Genomic DNA, 19,412 nt, shown 5'->3' on the forward strand with positions numbered 1-19,412 from the left:
ATCCATTATATATCTCCTTTTTATAAAATAAAAATCACTTGGTTGTGCTCAGTTTTTTTAGAAATTGAAAATAGTTTTGTATTCATTAAGAGTAAATGTCTAATTTAGTTATTTCACTTTATGCTTTATTTTTTATTTTTTCTTCCTTTAAGAAAGATACAACAGGTCAAAATCCAGTCCAACCTATTCTTTGTGTATTCTAAAAACACAAAATGACCCCCCCAAAAAATATGGAGGGGGGATGTTGTAAGACTGAAAATTTTTGTATAAGCAGCATTAATACCAGATTTTATAAACAATGTAAACAAGAGAGTAAACTTGGAAAATTGAGCAAAATTGGATACTACCAATAAAGCAAAAAATAATCCTTTAAGTATTGATAATCAACCTAGACCTCAGTGAAAGGAGTCACAGGGATCAAAGTGAAATGAAGCAGTTATGAAGGACATAAACGAAGGCACAAAAGGGGGCAGGGATTGTAGGTAGGGAACTAGCACATCTGGCTTTAGTAGAGAATTGAATATAGTGAGTTATTTTTGTCTGACTGACCATTATGCCACAGAAACATGCAAATGCTTTCCTGGTTTCTTTCTTTTCAGATTCCATAGCACCTTTGTTTCTCTCTGTTCCTTCTCTCTCTCTCTCTCTCTCTCTCTCTCTCTCTCTCTCTCTCTCTCGGTGGCCATTAACTATACTGACAGTTTGACAGGCTGAAATAAGGAAATAAAACACTTAAACATTGTTTCCTGATGTATGCATTCATCTCTGCTGCCAAACACAGATATTGAGGAGATACTTCACTCCTCCTGTCAGCTCACTAAATTACACCCCAGCTCGCAGGCAACACTGAACTCAGGTCTCTCCCTCCCAATGAGGCTCAGTTCCTTCCAGAAGAATATGCAAAGGCTGCCTTCCTTCTTGTTGCCGAACTACTTCCTTTATCATTTTGAATACCGAATTTTCTTAAGCTATGGATTAGATGTCTAAGAGCTGGTTACTTTCCTACTTTTTAAAAGCTGTCAGAATTCAGTTTTATTTCTTAGAGTGTGATGCGATGAGTAATGGCAAATGAATACTAAACCTTTGGTTAAAGGTCTACCCATTTTACAGCCAAGGAAGAGTTCTGACCTTTCAAAACTAGATACTGATTAAGCTAACACTGATTCTCTGGATAGGTCCAGTGATAGGCAGAAGAAAGGTTGATCAGGACATCCCAAAATGTACCATATCACAAAAAACAGATGCTTCCTCCATTATTATTTGCATGGGGCAGCTAAAGTCAGACACCTGTACAGCAAACGTGGAAAGTCTTACAAATAAAAATTTATTTCAGAGGAGACTGATGGGGATTAAATTTTGAGAGAATAATAGATGAGAGGGATAAAAGGAGGGATAGTGGCTTTCAATTGGTTATTACCTGCTTTTAACCACATGAATATGAAGAAGGAGAAATTTCAAAGCAAAATATTTAAGAATCGAAAACAGAAAGGATAACAGAAGTAAATCGCTCACACTTCTTTGCTTTATTCTCTCAACAACACTGATTTAGCAACTACTATGTAGAGTGTACAAGTGTATGTCCTCTGAACGATGCTAAAGGCACTCCCACATGTAGCCTGCCTGGCTCCTAAGGAACTTCCAGTCCTAGAAGACATGCCACAGTCATAAGGAACTAAGGGCAAGGTGGAAGGTATTTCCAAATGGAGGTACAGATAAAATGCTGTGGAAATTCACAGGAGGAAGGAATGCCCCAACCCCCACTACCTACAATTAGGAAATCACAACTCTGTTGGCTAAGAGATCAAAAAACTCCCCTATTTGGAGACTTAAATATTTCATTGTAATTACTTGTTTTATGTTATGTGCCTTCTCTGTCAGGCTGTAACATCTGTGAGTCCCCATGCCTTATCTTCTCTCTTCATGACTATACTTTCAAAACTGACACAGTGGGTGGCACATGACATACTTACTCCCAATAAATATTTGTTGAATGGATGAGTGAATTATCTTGTGATTATGAGCACTGACTGAATCTGACCTCCTGAGAATGGTTTTCTGAGTTTCCGATTCATATAATTCCCTAACTTCTAGAGAAGATCACCAATAAAACAGATGGGGGACTCGCATAAAACTGCTGGACACCCCAATGATCATAGCATACTATACTTAACTAGCACAACTGCCAAAACATAGCCATGACCAAATGACCAGGTTTGTAGAATTAGGGTTTCCTTTTACTCATAAGGAGCCTCTTCTACAATCAGATAATCGTTACTGATTACAGGATTAACCGTGAAGGTGATGCACAAGAAAACTTTCTGTAGTGTTTCTTTCTCTTCTTTGCTTCATATTTTTTCCAAGGAAAAATACTTTTTAAAAATGTCCTTGCACCATCATCCAAGAATGGCAATCCAGCTATTGCTAATATAAATTATCAATACAAGTGAAAAGTTACTACAGTGAAGATTAGAACACAGTAATGAAAGCATAGGTCATTAAACAAATCCATTTGAAGAACAGTTCAACCAGATAAGATTAAATACTTTTATAATAAACTATCTAGCATCCAAATCATTTTGCTTTATCAAATGTCATCTGAAATAATATTAGCTACTATTTACTAAGCATTTATTTATAGGCACTAGGCATGGTGTTACAGGACTATTTCTTCACGGAAGTCTCAAGATTACCTTATGAAAGGGTAATCTTTATCCCCACATCACAGATAAAAACACTGAGGCATGGAAAGACTCTCCTGGAAGTTGGCGAATCCAAATCCACCACGGTCTGAAACTCCAAACCATTTATTTCCATTCCAACTATTCCACTCTCAGCCATCATTATATAATGCAGCAATTATGTTTACTTTGTCTTAAAATTGTCAAATATTTCACAAGGAAATTCTTCTTAGTAGTGGTCATAACTTTAAACTGAGCTCTTTCAAGTTACTATAACATGCAAAATACAAGCGTAGCTACCTGACTTGAAAAATATATCAATCATAACATAACATTTGTTACCTCATTGAAGAAGACTGAAGCAAGCTGTCTGACTCAAAATACCATTTTGATTATGGAATAAGGGATTATACATGAGGCTAGGGTTGAGCAAAGCCCTGAGAGTTGAGTCTTGCTGGGGTTTGAGGGTAAGTCAGGACATAAACAGCAGGACACTTTTCACTAATTTCTCCCATGCCTCTTGCTTTTGCTTTGTCCCACAGTTTTCTGAAATATCTTGACAAGATGTTACCTTTTAAAACATTGAAAAGGGCACTTTGGGAAAAAAAATTGTTCTTCTTATTCCCCTTTAGCCATAATTTGGGTGAAGTATGAATAATTCTGACCACAAAAACTACACTCTGTTGTAATGTATCACCTTCTAATGGTTTCTTCTGGACTTAAGGGGTCAAAAGAAAAACCTTGGTTTTGCCATGCCCCCAGATCCTTCTCTAAATTTAATTAACATATATTTTATTAAGGGATAAGAAGGTTAAGATTTTTGTCCTCAGCTTCTGAGACAACAAAATGATTTTATACATATCCCACCCTTAACCAAAGACTATCTCCTATCACCACACTTACATCTCTCTTCAATTCTATTTATCTTTTTATTTATACATACTTTAGGGAGAGAGACAGAGAGCACAAACAAGGGAGAGGGGCAAAGGGACAGAGGGAGAGGGGGAGAGAGAAGGAGAGAGACAGAGAGAGACACTCTTAAGCAGGCTCCACATTCAGCATGCAGCCCAACACAGGCCTCGATCCCACGACGGGATCATGACCGGAGCCAAAATCAAGAGTTAGGTGCTCAACTGACTGAGCCACCCAGGTGCCCCTCTCCTCAATTCTATTTTAAAACTGAATATTCACTCGTAATACCACTAGATCTTTAGCTCATAATATGGAAATATAGGTAGTAGAGAGAAAATAGAAATGGCAGTGGAACTGTACAGAGACAAGAAAAAGAAGGAAGGAAAAAAAGATGGAAGGGAAGGAGACAGCGTTTTTTTGTTTAGTCCACACCCTCTGGTAAAGTTAGAGGTTTGCTGTAAGATAAAATTGCCTCTTTCACTACTCAATGATATTTTATGTCTATGTAACTTCCTTCTCAAATAGGTTAATTACAGAGGCAATTAGTCTAGCTACACACAGGATGTCACTATTCCCTTATATATATAGAACCAGCACACATGTTTCAGGCAGAGAAAAATATCTGTAAAGACCAATTTCAAAATGGAATAGAATTCTGTGCTGTGAGATGCTATTTTGCCTAGTTTGTGTTAAATTTCATTGTTTTCACCGTCCTTATTTACTGAATAGCCTTTATGTCTTATTATTGTCGAAGTCCTCTGTGTGAACTAGGTAGGTCTGCTCAAATCAGAATAAAAAATCCAAAAAGGAGAGGTATCGTGGCACAAGGTAACTGAATAGGAATAAGTTGAGGCCTTATTAGCAAGGCAAATGGATAGGAAAAAGGGAGCTGGAACTGAAAAAGCTAATTCTATATTAGTTTAAACAAATGTTCTGACCTATACAGCTCCTAGGTTTTTTGTGCAAGTACTGTATTTTACATATTCAGAGTTTGGAAATTAGGGACTACTGCAATTCTGAGAACAAAGGGTTCACAGCACGAGAAGCATTCGAAGTGAGCTTTTCTAAAAACTGACTATATGTAGCTCTGGGTAGCATGATCCAGTCTTGGTGACACATGTGGAATTCACAGGAAGAGCTGTTAAGTCACTAATAATGGCATCCATTTTAGCCTGAAACTACTAACTACTGATTATTGCTTATATATTTATCAAAACCAAAATGATAAAGTGCTGTTCAAAAGCATAAATTGCTGTATCTAGTACTAAATGCATATTCATAGAGGGCACTGTCCTTCTTGATGGTAGCTACCCAGGAAGACAAAACTGCAAGACACTAATGACACACTAACATCTGTGGTTCATTAGCTCGCTTGTTTACTGTGGCAATAGTGAAAGCAAGGTCCTAAGGTCAGATCCTCATATTAACCAGTGCATTCCTTTCTCTTCTTTGGCCATAGATTATTTTACTCACTTCTGACTGGCCGTCTCAAATGAGACTTGCCATTGGTCACAACAGGGCCTGAGAGAGAGATACAGTGACCATTAGTACAAGAAAAAGAACTCAAATCCTACTTCCTGCTGAACGATGGCTCCCCTGCCTTCTTTTCACAAACGAAGCACTACATACTGCTCAAAGTCAACCTGGGAGTGTGTGCGTCAGCCCCGGGGATCCCTCTGCCCGGGTTTGAATCCTGGCTCCACCTCTTACTAGCTGTTGAGTCATGGCAAATTACTCAATTTCTCTCTCTCTCTCTCTCTCAATTCTCTAAGCTAAAAAATGGGTATAATAATAGTACTTGGTTCCCAAGGGACTTAGGAGGCTTAAATTAGATGCTACATGCAAAGACAAAGAGCAATAACTGGCAAAAAAAGAAAGTCCTCAAAGATAGTAACTGTAAGTATTCTGTACTGAACACAAAGTGATGGGCTTTTTCTCATTTTACGTGCGTGTGTGTGTGTATTTAAATCTGGAGGTCTTGCATTTAAATTTAACGTCCTTTCAGAAAAAGAAGAATTTTACATGGTGGTTCAGATTCTACAGGATAAGAGAACTGATGTTTGTAAATCCCTCTCTCGGCACCAGAATCTTCCCACAGTCTAGTCTGGTTCAGCGGTGTCTCTGGGATTTCAATCCAGCTTACCTGAGTGTATAGCAGCAGCAATGTAGAAACGGGCTTTCTTCCTCAAAAACGAATCCAAAGCTACTGCTGATGACACAGGGATGAGCAGGGAATGCAGTGATCTCCCTTCTAGAAGATGAGCAGTGCCACTCAGAACTTCTTAAGTAACTTTTGTGTAACAGATCATTGGCTTATTGCTTCTACTTGACCTTTTTGCCCTATTTCCTCTGGGAGTTTGTGAGTGGGTGAGTAAGCCAGCTTCGCAGCTAGGCAAATAAGTTGTTTTGACTATAGTGCCTACAGATACAGAGATATCTGCATATGCATATTCTTTCCAATGCATGCACCAGGATAGCTCCAGAAAGTATGACAATTAAAAATGTATTCCAGAAGTAATAAAGGAGCAAATTAGGAGATTTCCTTCAGTGTAATAGCCAAATAAATAATGTTTGTTACTACAAGTCACACACATGTGGTTTCAGTCTCATAATCTTTTCACGTGGGATTGCCTGATGAGATTTAGTAGATTTAGTCCTTTTGTGGAGGATATGCACCTCAAGTCTTAAAATTATTGATCTTGTATTTTTAGCCACCGTAACAGCTGATTTGAACTGACTTCATGGACAACCAGATCAATTGTGTAGATGGTACTACTTAGTCGGGCATGGGGGAAGGGAATCAACTGAAGCAGCCTATGAAACGGGCGATAAAATCACTATCAGAATAGACACTATAAACACAATAGAATTCTTCACAGCCCAGTTCTTCTTTACACAAATTAGGGCATAGAGCAATTCAAATCAGCTCCAATGCCAGGACTGTGTGATCAGGTAAGCAGTCAATACCAGGAGTCAGCAGAAAATCGCTATGAATCTGACAGTCAGTTATATGGGTATTATTCCTTCCTCTGTAACTCGACATTTTAGATGAGTTTGGTATTTAGCAATTACTCAGATATAAAGTGACCGATTATTCAGAGGGGTTTTTTTCTAATTCTTTCAGATCCCTGAAAGAAAATCACAATGAGTTTTCATGGTAAAAAAATGAGAGCTATTAGTGTAACAGAATTACACACATAATAAAATGGTCTCATCTACCAGTAGAATCAAATGGTTTATAAAACTCCATTCCTCAAACACTTCATGCACAGAAATGCAAAAAAATAAATACTATTATTTCCATACATACTGTATTTATAGATACAAAAATATACAATTACATAGCTGTTAATCTGTTATTACCTTTATCCTTATTTAATGTTATTTAAGTGATGGAAATTTGCCTGTAAAGTGGCATGTAACTAAATTTTGCTGAATTGGTTTTCCTGGTACTTTTCTCCTATTTGCTCTGCTTTTTCCCCTTTTCTCTCCTACCTGGCTCTTGACTTTGTGGGGTAAAAAAATAATAATAATTTAGATTCATCTTTTTTTGCTACATAAAGTTTCAGTTTCCCCTCTCATTCTTTCTTCTTTCTGCCATTACCCCTGGAAGACAGCCAGAAGCCACACTGGAGAGGTGCCAGGATATCCTGCTCTCATGCAGTTTGAGTGCCTCTGTGTATATATCTCTGCCAGGCTTACCTAAGTCACCACTTACAATATTGAGTAGAAAGAGCAGGTTGGAATAGTCAGCATTTATAAGTCAACTGGTTACATGATACAAAAATATATAGCCAACTTCAGAATTTATAGCAATAACATTTATGTATCGTGTTACTCCTAGAACAATCCAATTTATAAAGTGCCTATCGTGTATACATAAGGAATAATCATAAATCATTTACATTAAACAGTGTCAAGTAGCAAAACACAACTTTCCCCCTAAATTCTGCACACTAAGATTAATGAGGTTTTTGAAAGGAAGCACACTAAAAAAAAAATCAGCTCTGATTCATCCTAGGTGGATAACATATCCATATAAAGGAGCAGGTGTCTGTAGTATGATTTAGAATACCTATGGAACATCTCTGGAAAATATTAACTTTCTCTGGAGTAGAGAGCCGTCCATGAAATAAGCTGGGAATGTGGCAAGAACCCAAGTCTGTCACCAACCTCAAGCTTTTTTTTTTATTTCCTTCTCAGTAAAGAATGGATTTAAAACAAACAAACAAAACTTTAGGCCCTATTTGACCAATTGTCTGACATGTTTTCATCTACAGGCACTTTTAGAAAATGTGGGAAAGATTATGTAGATTACCTGCTTTGTCTCTTTGACTTCTAGTTGGAGAAAAATTCCAATCAGTGACCAAAGCTATCAAAAGTTCTAAAGTGAAACTCAAATATGTATGTGGATTTTCTCCTGTTCACTCCTTAGCTCATTCCTTATTCAGACAGGCAGCTGTCTTTGGAAATGTATGCTTTGGGGTCTCAGATTAAGCCCATTCCTTCTCCTTAAAAAGCCCTCAAAATAAATAATAGGGAATGCTTTGACTGTTCACGTCTTTAAAAGCATTCAATCTTATCTGAAACTCACACCTACACAGCTGAATTGGACATCATGTAAGAACAATATATAGTTTCAATTGCTCTTACGGTATTTTGGTACTCTATCTTTTGTCTTTAGCTAAAGCATTACAAGAGTGACACATTCTTCCTGCTTTAACTTACAACCTTAAAAATATCCATGGATTGATTTTAACCAAAATGGAAGAATAACAACATTTTAAATTATATATTTTAAAAAGCTTGTTCTTTACAAACCTCATTTCTCTAAACTCCACTGATGACTAATACTACCATGCAGATAAGCAATTCTCTATCTTGGTTAGGTCTAAAACTGAATCTGAGAAGCAAGCAAATGTATAGCAAGAAAATCTGTAAACCAGTTTTCAATGAATGAACTACCTGCTGTTTCCTATTCACAGATAATTGACACCGTGTAAAGATCTGCTATAATCTAGAAAGCAAAACAAAACAAAAACCATACACACACAGCAATAATGGACCCACGAACTTTTCAAGTCAAGAAGAACTGGTGGCAAACTGAGGTTTTCAGGAGGAGTTTTTAAAAATAATAACATGTCAATCTGGAAAGCCAGGTATATTATGGCCTTTGCAGAAATATTTTGAAACAAGGTGGACACCTTTTGAAATAGCTGTAGCATTTCAGTAGCATTAATCGATAGGGAAAAATAGAATGTCCTTCTCCACAACTGACAATACTGAACTGAACACGGAGCAGTGACAATTCACTTTAGTCTTAAGTCATCAGTCACTTGTATCATAAGATTTGGTCACTTTAGTCATAAGATTTTGGTTAAAAAGGCTATCCATTCATGAGGAAGAGTATTAAAACCTGAGAAGGTTTTTGCTTGTTTGAAAGAGACAAAACGTGGCACAGAAAACCCATCTTCAATTACCATGTTTATTCTCTAAAACTTATCTGGCATCCAAGGCGCCTGGGTGGTTCAGTAAGTTAAGCATCCAACTCTTGATTTCAGCTCAGGTCATGATCTCAGGGTTGTGGGATTGAGTCCCGCATGGGGCTCCACACTGAGCATGGAGCCTGCTTAATATTGTTTCTCTCTGCCCTACTCGTACTCTCTATCCTCTCTCTCCCTAAAATAAAAATAAATAAATAAAAATAAAAAATAAAAATATCTGGCAACCACGGAATTCTTTTCCATTTTTGAGGAGTATTTTGATTCACTTATGAAGAAAAACTCCTTTTGTGCTCAGTGATGCAACTTAATATCCCAGGCTAACTCCTTCTTGTCAAAAAATTGAGAATCCATGTAAAAGTAAGGCATAATGATGACTGTTATCTTGACAATTGCTATGTTACTGCCCACATTATTAAAAGCTTTTCTTGTAACCAATATTAATGAGAAGTACATAATCACTATGTCAGTATTTTTTTTTTAATTTTTTTTAACGTTTATTTATTTTTGAGACAGAGGAGACAGAGCATGAACGGGGGAGGGGCAGAGAGAGAGGGAGACACAGGATCTGAAACAGGCTCCAGGCTCTGAGCCATCAGCACAGAGCCCGACGCGGGGCTGGAACTCACGGACCATGAGATCATGACCTGAGCCGAAGTCGGACGCTCAACCGACTGAGCCACCCAGGCGCCCCAAGTATTTTTAAAGTATCCCTATTTTCCAGTGATTGACCTATAATTTCTACCGATTCTCCTAAGATATTTCAATTAAAAATAATTTTAAGGAAATAACTGACTTCACCAACACGTTCCAAAATAAAATTGAGTGAAAAACAAACAAAAGAGGCAAATCAACAGGTAGTTTGGACCAATTATCAAATAATCACAAATTATTTTCATAGACCTGATTCATATTTTTCTGAGTAATAATATTTCAGTTTTTTTTTAAATTTGTGTATAGTTGACACACAATGTTACATTAGTTTCAGGTGTACAGTTGGGTGACTGGACAAGTTTATACATTATGCTATGCTCACTACAAGGGTAGCTGACATCTATCCCATTACATCACTATTACAGAATCTTGACTACATTCCTTATGCTGTGCCTTTTATTCCTTCATTGATACTTCTTTTAATTAAACTGACCAAACTGAAGGGACTTAGGATGCACATAAATGCAGGTCCCAAGAGCAATAAAAGTTATCGACCCAATATTGGAAAACTTTTTTTTCCTAATAGAAGTCTCCCAATGTTGCCTGTTTAAAGTTCTTATCTTGAATAAAAGATTTTGCCTCAGATCTCACAATGTGAGGTTGAACCCCATTGTCAGGCTACATGTTGAGCGTGGAGTCTGTTTAGGATTCTCTCCCTCCCTCTCTCCCCCTTCCCTATTCATGCTCTCTCTCAAAAAAAAAAAAAAAAAAAAAAGAGAGAGAGAGAGAGAGAGAGGTTTTTGCTCTTTTTCCTTATACAAAACAATAGTTACAGAACCACCTTCAGGGTGAACCACTCATTTCTACTTTAGCTAACAAGAAAATACAACTTCTTTATCGTTGTTAATTTGATATTATCAAACAGGTAGTTATAGATTATACTCATTTTGTGTCTTTATTCAGGAAACAATCAAAGTAAAAGCTTATTTTCCTTAGACAGCTATGGATATCAATACTGTTTTTTGTTTGTTACAGAAGGCATAGATTCAAGTATTACTTTTTAGAGTTTCTTAACCTAGAATCCATGTATTGTTAGGAAATCTATAGGTTTCTGTAATTATACGTAAAGTTTCACGTGTATATACCCATTGTGGGGTTTTTTTTTCTGGCAGTAATTTATTTATTTATTTTTTTTTTGCTACCTACCATCCATATACCCTCATTCTGTTACAAGTACCCCATTTCCCTCTGGGAGGCAATCCTAGTGCCTAGTCCATGGAAAGTGATAAAGCTGACTCTTTCTCTTGCTCCAAGAGGGGTGTGCAGGATTAGTCTGCGATTTAATCAAAACCAATTAGCACAAAGAGACTTTTGATAAGGCTTCCGGGAAAGAGGCTCTCTTTTTCCAGTTTGATCTGAATAAAGCCCAAGGGGATGCTAATACTCAGCAATGCCAATGCCACCATCTTGGTCGCAAATGAAGCCAAGACTGATGCTGTATTAGTGGAAGCAAAGAAATGGAGAGAAGCTGAGTCCTGCTCACATTATTTTAATACATAAGTTAGCTCTATGCCTAGACTTCCCATATTTTAGTAAACAACACACAGACATGCATGCACATTCATACCATCTTTCTCCCCAACATACGCAGAGCTGACTTCTTCCTTCTTCAGCTTAACTGCTACTGGCTTTCTCTGACCTATGCTATCTAATAAGAATTCCACTCTCAGTATCTTTATATCTGTCCATCCTACCTGTCTCCTTACATGTGCTCAAAATCATATGCCATATGCAATATCTTAATTCAATGCACAGGAATTTGGCCAGTTTTCCAGCCCTTTTCTGTCAAACTATACAAAGTACAGGATTATCTTGTAATTTGGGGCAGGGGGGATAGGAGGGAGGAAAACAGACTTTAAAAACTGAAGATTCAAATAGAGGCCATATTGTAAATTTCACCAATGATGGACCAAATTGAAATTTTTATTAGACATATACGAGAAAACATATTTCAGTTAGGCAAATATCTTTAGCATAGATTAGGAACAAAGGATTTTCATGCATTTTAATCTGCATTCCAACCAGACTTAGCTGACATAATTATGGGGCCCCTAAAAGTAACAGTTAGGGTTTAGAAGCACGCCACTTCTTTTGAACTGGCTCTATAAATGCTAGGAGTGAGTATTTCAGATTAAATGAATAGATTAATAAACATCTTTGGAATATCCATCATTAAGGTTGATTTATGTTCTATTGCCAGCAATAATTCAAGGAAATGCCATGCTATTCAAAAAATATTTCATGCCGTTCTCCCCATTTGGCCAATGATATGACAACATGTAAGTATGACAGTATCTATATTCTTTCGTTGTACTAACTGTACTCAAAAGCCGATAGAAATTAAACCACTTTAAGTTTACGTGGGCATCAGCACAAGAACCACTCATATTTATAACTCTGATGAATGGCCTTTCATTTATAAATTTATAGCGTATCCATAATTTCTTTAGGGAACCAAAATGCTCATTCAAAAAATTGCCACAACATTTATCTATGCAAAGATGATGGATATGGTTTACAAAATTAAATGCTTTTAAAAATTAAAATCATATTGCAAAAAAAAAAAAAAAGGACAGGTTTTTTTCTTGGGTTTCTCACATTTTAAAATGATCACAACTGCACTCTCAGCACTTATAATGCTTAATCTAGATAGCATATTAATATATGTATTAAATATTTCCATATATATTGTTGCTAGTGTTGTGCAGCATCAGTGTGAACTACTGGACATCAAGTACTCATAAATTTATTTTATTTTCTAATTCTATTCCACTACATTAAGCTATAAAATATATAAGATATAATTAGAATGTAATATTTTATATGTATATTACTGCATTTGCTGTACTTATTGCCTCAGGACCACTCCGAGCATACTGCATGGTGTGTTGTAAGCATGGACCATTGTAAAGTATAATTTAAATAAAATACGTATTTGCCAAATATCAACATCCGATTGTTTATACTTGTTATTTAAGTTTATTTTTATTTATTTTTGGGAGAGACATAGAAAACAAGCAGGGGATGAAGAGAGAGAGAGGGAGACAGAATTCTAAGCAGGCTCCATGCTGTCAGCAAAGAGCCCAATGCGGGGCTCAAACTCACGAACCAAGAGATCATGACCTGAGCCAAAAGTCAAGAGTCAAATGCTTAACCAACTGAGCCACCCAGGCGCCCCAATAGGGAATCCTATTTTATCCCAGTATAGACTTTGTTCAATTGGAAAAATCAGTTAAGTAGAAGAAAATGAAAGGTGAAAATTATCGCTAAAGTAACCAGTGAAAAGCAAAGTATCAACATGACAATTGTGAAGAAGAAATGCACATTGCTGTTATGTATGATGTGTTCTGGTGACATTCCTATTCTCCCTTCATTTCTCTCACATACTATTATAAGTAGGAAAGGCACACAAATCTCAGTGCTATGTTGTTGGTTTTATTTCTGAAGTAGTTTTACTTTTTAAAGATCTATCCTACTATTAAAGAATATATAAAACGATTGAACCTGAGTTTACTTATTTGATAGTCATATGCACAACTATCTCCAAATCGGTAACTTTATCATTAGCTCACCCAGTCAAAAAAAAAAAAAAATGTGTTCCAAATGCTTGCAAAATTCATCCGCAAAATATTTCTTACATATTGCACTCTATTTTGCTTAAAACTGACATAATGTTAAAAAAATAATAAAAGAAAGAGTTTACATACCCCAGTGGATCGCTAGCTCCTTCTGGACAGGAACTTATTTATCATCATCTTTGGGTTACCAGTGGCCGGCACAGCACCTGAGATATAAGGCATCCCCCATAAATGTGTTTGAATTAATTCAATGATAAAGTGCTGACTAGAATCCATTTGGAAGGAATGAGTTCAATGACATAACCATTCTATACATTAATCCTCTTCCTCTGTATCCTACATTATTAAAATAGCAGTGCACGTTCTTATACATTTGAATGACAACTTTATTCTGAAAACCATTCTCAAGAATAACTGCTTTTAAATTATTATTATACACTCTTGCTGTCCTTTGGGTTTGGTGAAGGCAATAAAGTGTTTGAAATCATGTACTTTTGAGTTAGGCAGACATAGATTTAAATCCTGTTTCCACCATCATTTTATTTACATGGTTTATATCTTATTTACAATGCTTAGCATACTGCCTGATACATAGGATGCCCTCAATAAATGATAACTACTATTTGCATTCATGACTCTTTCCCTCCCTCCTTTTCTGTGTGGTGAAGAATGACCTTATCCAAGGAAAGATCTGGCTTTGTCTTTGGCTACAGAGAGGTGATCTCTAGGGCCTCCATGTGTCACATCTGGCAGGAGTGTCTTTGCTTGCCTGAGGGCTTTGGCCACACAACAGTCAAACAGTGTGATTTTGGATGGGGGATTGGGGCCATGCAGTATCAGTTTTGCCTCTAGAAGGAACTGGAGATTAAAGGTATCAACCCATAGTGACATCTGGGAAGGGCTGGAGACTAAAGGTCAACAACTTGGGCAGTATGTAATTGCATCCCAATAAAAACTCTGGATGCCAAAGTCTCAAGTGAGCTTGCCTAGTTGACAATGCATGCTGTCACAATGATACTAGAAAAGTAATGCCTCCTGACTCTATCAGGAGAGCTCACTGAAAGCTCTGTGGTTGGTTCTGCAGGCCTCAAACTCAGACTCAGTCTCAGCCTTATACTTACCAGCTTGAGACTCGGCCTTACATACTTTTTCCCCTGGCAGATTTTAATGTATAGCCTTTCCCTGTAGTAAACTACAACTATGAGTATCATCTGTTTTAGTGAATACTTCTAGCAAATTGTCAAACTTGAAGGTGGTTTTAGAAACGTCTGAAACTTGGGAGTTGGTGTCAGAAGTGAGGAGTATGTGGAGAAATGTGTTTGTAGTTGACCGAGTTTGTAGTTGACTAATCATACGGCTGGTTAAACTCTTGTACCTTCCTTATTTAAATCTAGAAATTCCCCAAACTTTGAAAGATATTTTACTTTACACTCAAGTTACCTTAACAGAACTCTCACTATTAAAAATCACTTTGAAGTGATAGTGTTTTATGGCCTTGTCTTATTTTTTTCGTTGCTCACAAACAATAAAAACCACCCCCACCTCCACACTCCCAGTAATAAATGCAGAAGCATGTTTTGTTGGTTTTGTTTTGTTTTGGTAATGTGAATGGTAGTAATATTCAGAAGTGAATGAGTCACAAACAAGTAAAATTTCTAAAAATTAGTAATAGTTGATCTGTCAAGGTCAGATGTTAGAAAATTAACTTCATCAAAAGATGTGCCAGTTTTCAAACAAAATATTAATTAAATCACACTTTCATTTGTGCTTTTACTAAACGCTTACACTGCATTCTGCAAGAGGCTGTTCACAATCTTGTTGTTGGTAGTTTTTTGTTTTTTGGGGTTTTTTAAGGTAATAAACACAAATTTGGTAAGCAGAATTTAAGATGCCCCTCCCAAATCCTCCCAATTGGGGAACATGCTCTGCATAGTCCCGAGATATGTGAATATGACAGATTTGACTCTCATGAATAGGTTATATTACATAACACAATAGACTTTAAAGCAATGGGGTTATCTGGGTGGACATGACCTTTTAAATCTTGATCTAAAGGGCAAAGACAGAGAAAGATGGAGATTTGATGCATAAAGAGGGTTCAATACACCATTGCTGGCTTCAGGATGGGGGGAGCATCTACAGAACCCCCAGGGAAGCTATGGACCACCCCTGATAGCCAGCATGGAAATAGGGACCACAGTCCTACAACCAGAAAGAGCCGAGTTCTATCAACAAGAATGAGTTTGGAGGCAAATTTCTGTTTCCCCAAGAATGTGCAGATAATGAGAACTCAACCAGGCTAACCTTGATTTCAGCCTGTTGTTCTCTGAGCAAAGAGAGCCATGCCACGCTAGAGTCCTGACCTAAAGAACTCTGAGCTAGAAAGTGGTCACTGTTTTAAGCCACAAAGTTTTTGCTAATTTGACACACACCAATAAAAGCTAATAAACACAAGAACAAAACTGCATATGTTTGACTGACCTCTGTTCAGAATTTCACTCTGAAAATAGGGACACTTATGTGCTAAGATTCATTCACCATGTAGCCCCTAGTTTACCATAGCCAATACTGAAAATTCATAAACCCACTCTGAACAAGAAATACAGACAAGATACTATGCCATAAGCTATACACTGAATATTTGTGTCCTCCAAAATTCCTATGTTAAAACCTAATGCCCAATGTAACGGTATTAGGAGGTGGGGCCTTCAGTTCATGAGGGTGGAGCCCTTATGAATGGGATTCCTGCTCTTATCAAAGAGACCCCACAGAGCTTCCTACTCCTTTCTACCATGTGAGGTTACTGCAAAAAGATGGCCATTTAGAAAATGGGCTCTCTCCAGACACAATGTGCTGATGCCTTGATTATGGGCTTCCCAGTTACCGTAACTGTAAGAAATAAACTTCTGTTGTTTATAAGCCACTCACTTTATGGTATTTTATCATATTAGCTAAGACTAAGTATGGACTAAGAATGGAATGTTTTTATTGCCTATAAACAGATAATTTGGAAACCTCAACTCTCTCTCTCCTATATGGAAGGTGTTCAAAAAGTAACTTGAATATGCTGTGAATTATCTCTTGATTTTCTTGAGCCATCTTAAGGGGTGGGAACAGGCAGTGCTCAAGCCTTCTTGAGACATACATAGGAAACGACCATATGTTCATTGCAGAATGACAAACTCTCTATGTATCTAGAAAGAGGTTGGAGGTCACTTAAGAGGAATCTCCCGAGAGTCTTCATAGAACCTGCTGCCACAGCTGCTCCCCGTCTCATTCTCTTTTCATTCATTACTACAATGATGCCATATTATTTTTAATAAAACACAAATCTTATCATGTGGTTCCCCCACTCAAAATATCCAACTGTGATGGCCCTCAAGATAAATTTATTCATCCACTTATATGCTAACTATTTAAGTGTGTACAATATGCCAGGTTCGGGGCTAGGTGATAGGGACACGATAGTAAGTATGACAGACAAGGTCCTGCTCTTCACTGAGCTCTGCTCTTTCAAAAATATACTTCCTGTCTTATTCATAAAAGACTGTTTTTTAAATGTTTTTTTTTTTTAATTTGGGGGGGGGGGCAGAGTGTGAGTGAGGTAGGGGCAGAGAGAGAGGGAGACACAGAAGCCGAAGCAGGCTCCAGGCTCTGAGCTGTCAGCACAGAGTCCAACACAGGGCTCGAACTCACCAACTGTGAGATCATGACCTGAGCTCAAGTCCAACGCTTAACCAAATGAGTCACCCAGGCGCCCCCTATTTTTTAAAAATGTTTTAATGTTTATTTACTTTTGAGAGAGCGCCCACCCATAAGCGGAGGAGGGCAGAGAGATAGGGGGACAGAGGATGCAAAGCAGCCTCTGTGCTGACAGCAGAGAGCCCTATGCAGGGCTCCAATTCACAATCCATGAGATCATGAGCCAAAGTTGAATGCTTAACCAACTGAGCCACCTATGTGCCTGACTATAATTAGTATTTAATCCTTAACTTGGGTTTCACTCCTCTGGGAAGCCCTCTTTGACAATTTTAGGCAAATTGGGCACCCCTTCTCTGTGTTCCCATAAAATACTGTTCCTAACCATATAATAACATTGACCATATTGTAATAAAATTGCATGAGATTACATATCTGAATCCTCCATAAGCAGAATATAGGGAGAAAATTCAAGAAGTGTATACATTCCAAATTCCTAGAGTCAATAAGAGATTATGAATGAGTAGTGCCCCTTGAGAGGAGCTAACCCTGGATCTACTTCCTTCTGTAGGATGGGATATACAATATATATACACAATGGAGAGAGTATCCTAACTTGAGAGTAAGAACTAATCTGGGAGGCTAGCTCTCAGAATGAGAGCCTGTGCTAGCCCACACATCTTACATTATGTTATGCTGTGATGATAATTCCTCCTGACCCTATATACCCTCTGTCTCAATTATGAGCTCCTGGGGGTCTGGCCCTTTGAAGACTCCAGTATGCAAGCTGGGAGGTCAGCTACTATCTAGCACAAAGAGGCTATTAATCAGCTTACCTAGTGAGACAACAATCTTGAATGACAGAATTTGAGAGTGAAAAGTTGTTTCAAGTTTTCTAAAACATTCCCTGTGAGAAAACACAAGCAAAATGTGGATCCTCACAGACAGAGCCAATATAGGAACTCTCATGTACTTAGGGAGGAAGGGGAAAAGAAGTCTAGGGCAAGGAGAGATGCAGAGCTCAGAGACAGGGGCCAGGGTTTCTGCACATCTTGTTATTTAACCTATAAGGAGGTGGTGCAGGAGAATGTCAGCTGGATAAAAGGAATCCAAGGGCCTATGGGCTAACAGTTCTCTTTCATGGACGTCACCTGTTGGGGAGAGGATGGAGGAGGTCAGAGGCCTCTCAGAGGATCCCTGTTGTAAGTCTTGTACCCACCTAACCTGCGAAGGAGAAATAAAACACTGGGGAAGGAAGGTTCCCAGGCATACTGAGTTAAAATGGGCTATTCTTCACAGGTTGTGTGCATGTACAAAGGACCTGACAACTTCTGTGTTCTGCTCCATCTTCTCCATTCCCAACATGCCCCCCCCGCCTACACACACAAACACACACAAACGTGACACAGAGGAAGACTGAGAAAGCCCTGAGATGAGAAAAGGAAGAAAGACTTCAAGGTAATGGTAGGTCAATAGCAGCTGCTCCAGTTCAAAATCTAAGTGGGGCTAACTACACCATCAAGAACAGAAGCCTCTACTGATAGAGACAGTATCAGAGAGCAGACGCCAGGAAGGATACAGAGGACATCCCCAGGGCCAGCAGCCTTAGATATCGTGCTCCACACTCCCGTGTCAGCCACAATGATTGATACATAAACCCCTCAAGATGGTTTTGTTAGTGTGGACAGGGGAGGGGCAGCAGGAAAGTGAGGTTTGTGAGGCACCTAGAAGGGCACAAAATGTAAGGAGCCATCCCCCTCAGGGTCATGCAAGCACAGGGTCGCCACCAGAGAGGGAAGCCTCCTTACATTTTACACCCAAGGTGCCTCTCTCACCCCACCCTAGTCCTGGGTCTGGACGGGGAAATAGAGAAACAAGCAGCAAGAGATGATTTGATAGCAAAGACACTGAGTTATTTTGTGTTATATTGCATTTATTTTTAGTGCCTGTCAATCTGCCCAGTAGGGTAGGGACTCCAGAATAAGAATGCATTACAGAAACAGCTCCATTTTCTTTGTATATTAGAGTGTAAGTGGATAAATTGTGAATCTATTAGATGTGTCTCAAAAATTATTATAATGTTTAATCAGATTATCTCTCTATGTAAATTACCCAAATCACTATAAAAATCATTTTTTTCTTTATACTTTTATACATTCTCTAAGCATATCATGTGCCTGTTAAATCACATGCTACCTCACTCAACACTGAAACAAAATCAAGAACATCAATTTCTTAAGCGCCAATAAAAAGATGGCCACTTTACTCCCCTGCCAGCCTAAAGCATATTTCCTAGCATCCTCTTGCGAAGTCTGCCAAAAAGACACATG

General features: G+C 38.0%; 1 protein-coding gene across 11 annotated transcripts in view; it reads right to left on the minus strand.

Moving 5' to 3' along the window:
- The window catches only part of SOX5 (SRY-box transcription factor 5), a 1,003,938-nt gene that overhangs the window by 811,944 nt on the left and 172,582 nt on the right, over positions 1-19,412 (minus strand). For 9 of the 11 annotated variants that reach the window (XM_042946059.1, XM_042946058.1, XM_042946055.1 and 6 more), the window contains one exon: positions 13,513-13,589. The gene's annotated coding sequence lies outside the window, so the exon portion shown is untranslated. Of the gene's footprint in view, positions 1-5,733; positions 5,842-13,512; positions 13,597-19,412 lie in introns of those variants that run through there. The other 2 variants (XM_042946060.1, XM_042946064.1) reach the window with 2 other exon arrangements.

Source organism: Panthera leo, chromosome B4 (genome assembly GCF_018350215.1).
Source record: "Panthera leo isolate Ple1 chromosome B4, P.leo_Ple1_pat1.1, whole genome shotgun sequence".
NCBI classification, from domain to species: domain Eukaryota; kingdom Metazoa; phylum Chordata; class Mammalia; order Carnivora; family Felidae; genus Panthera; species Panthera leo.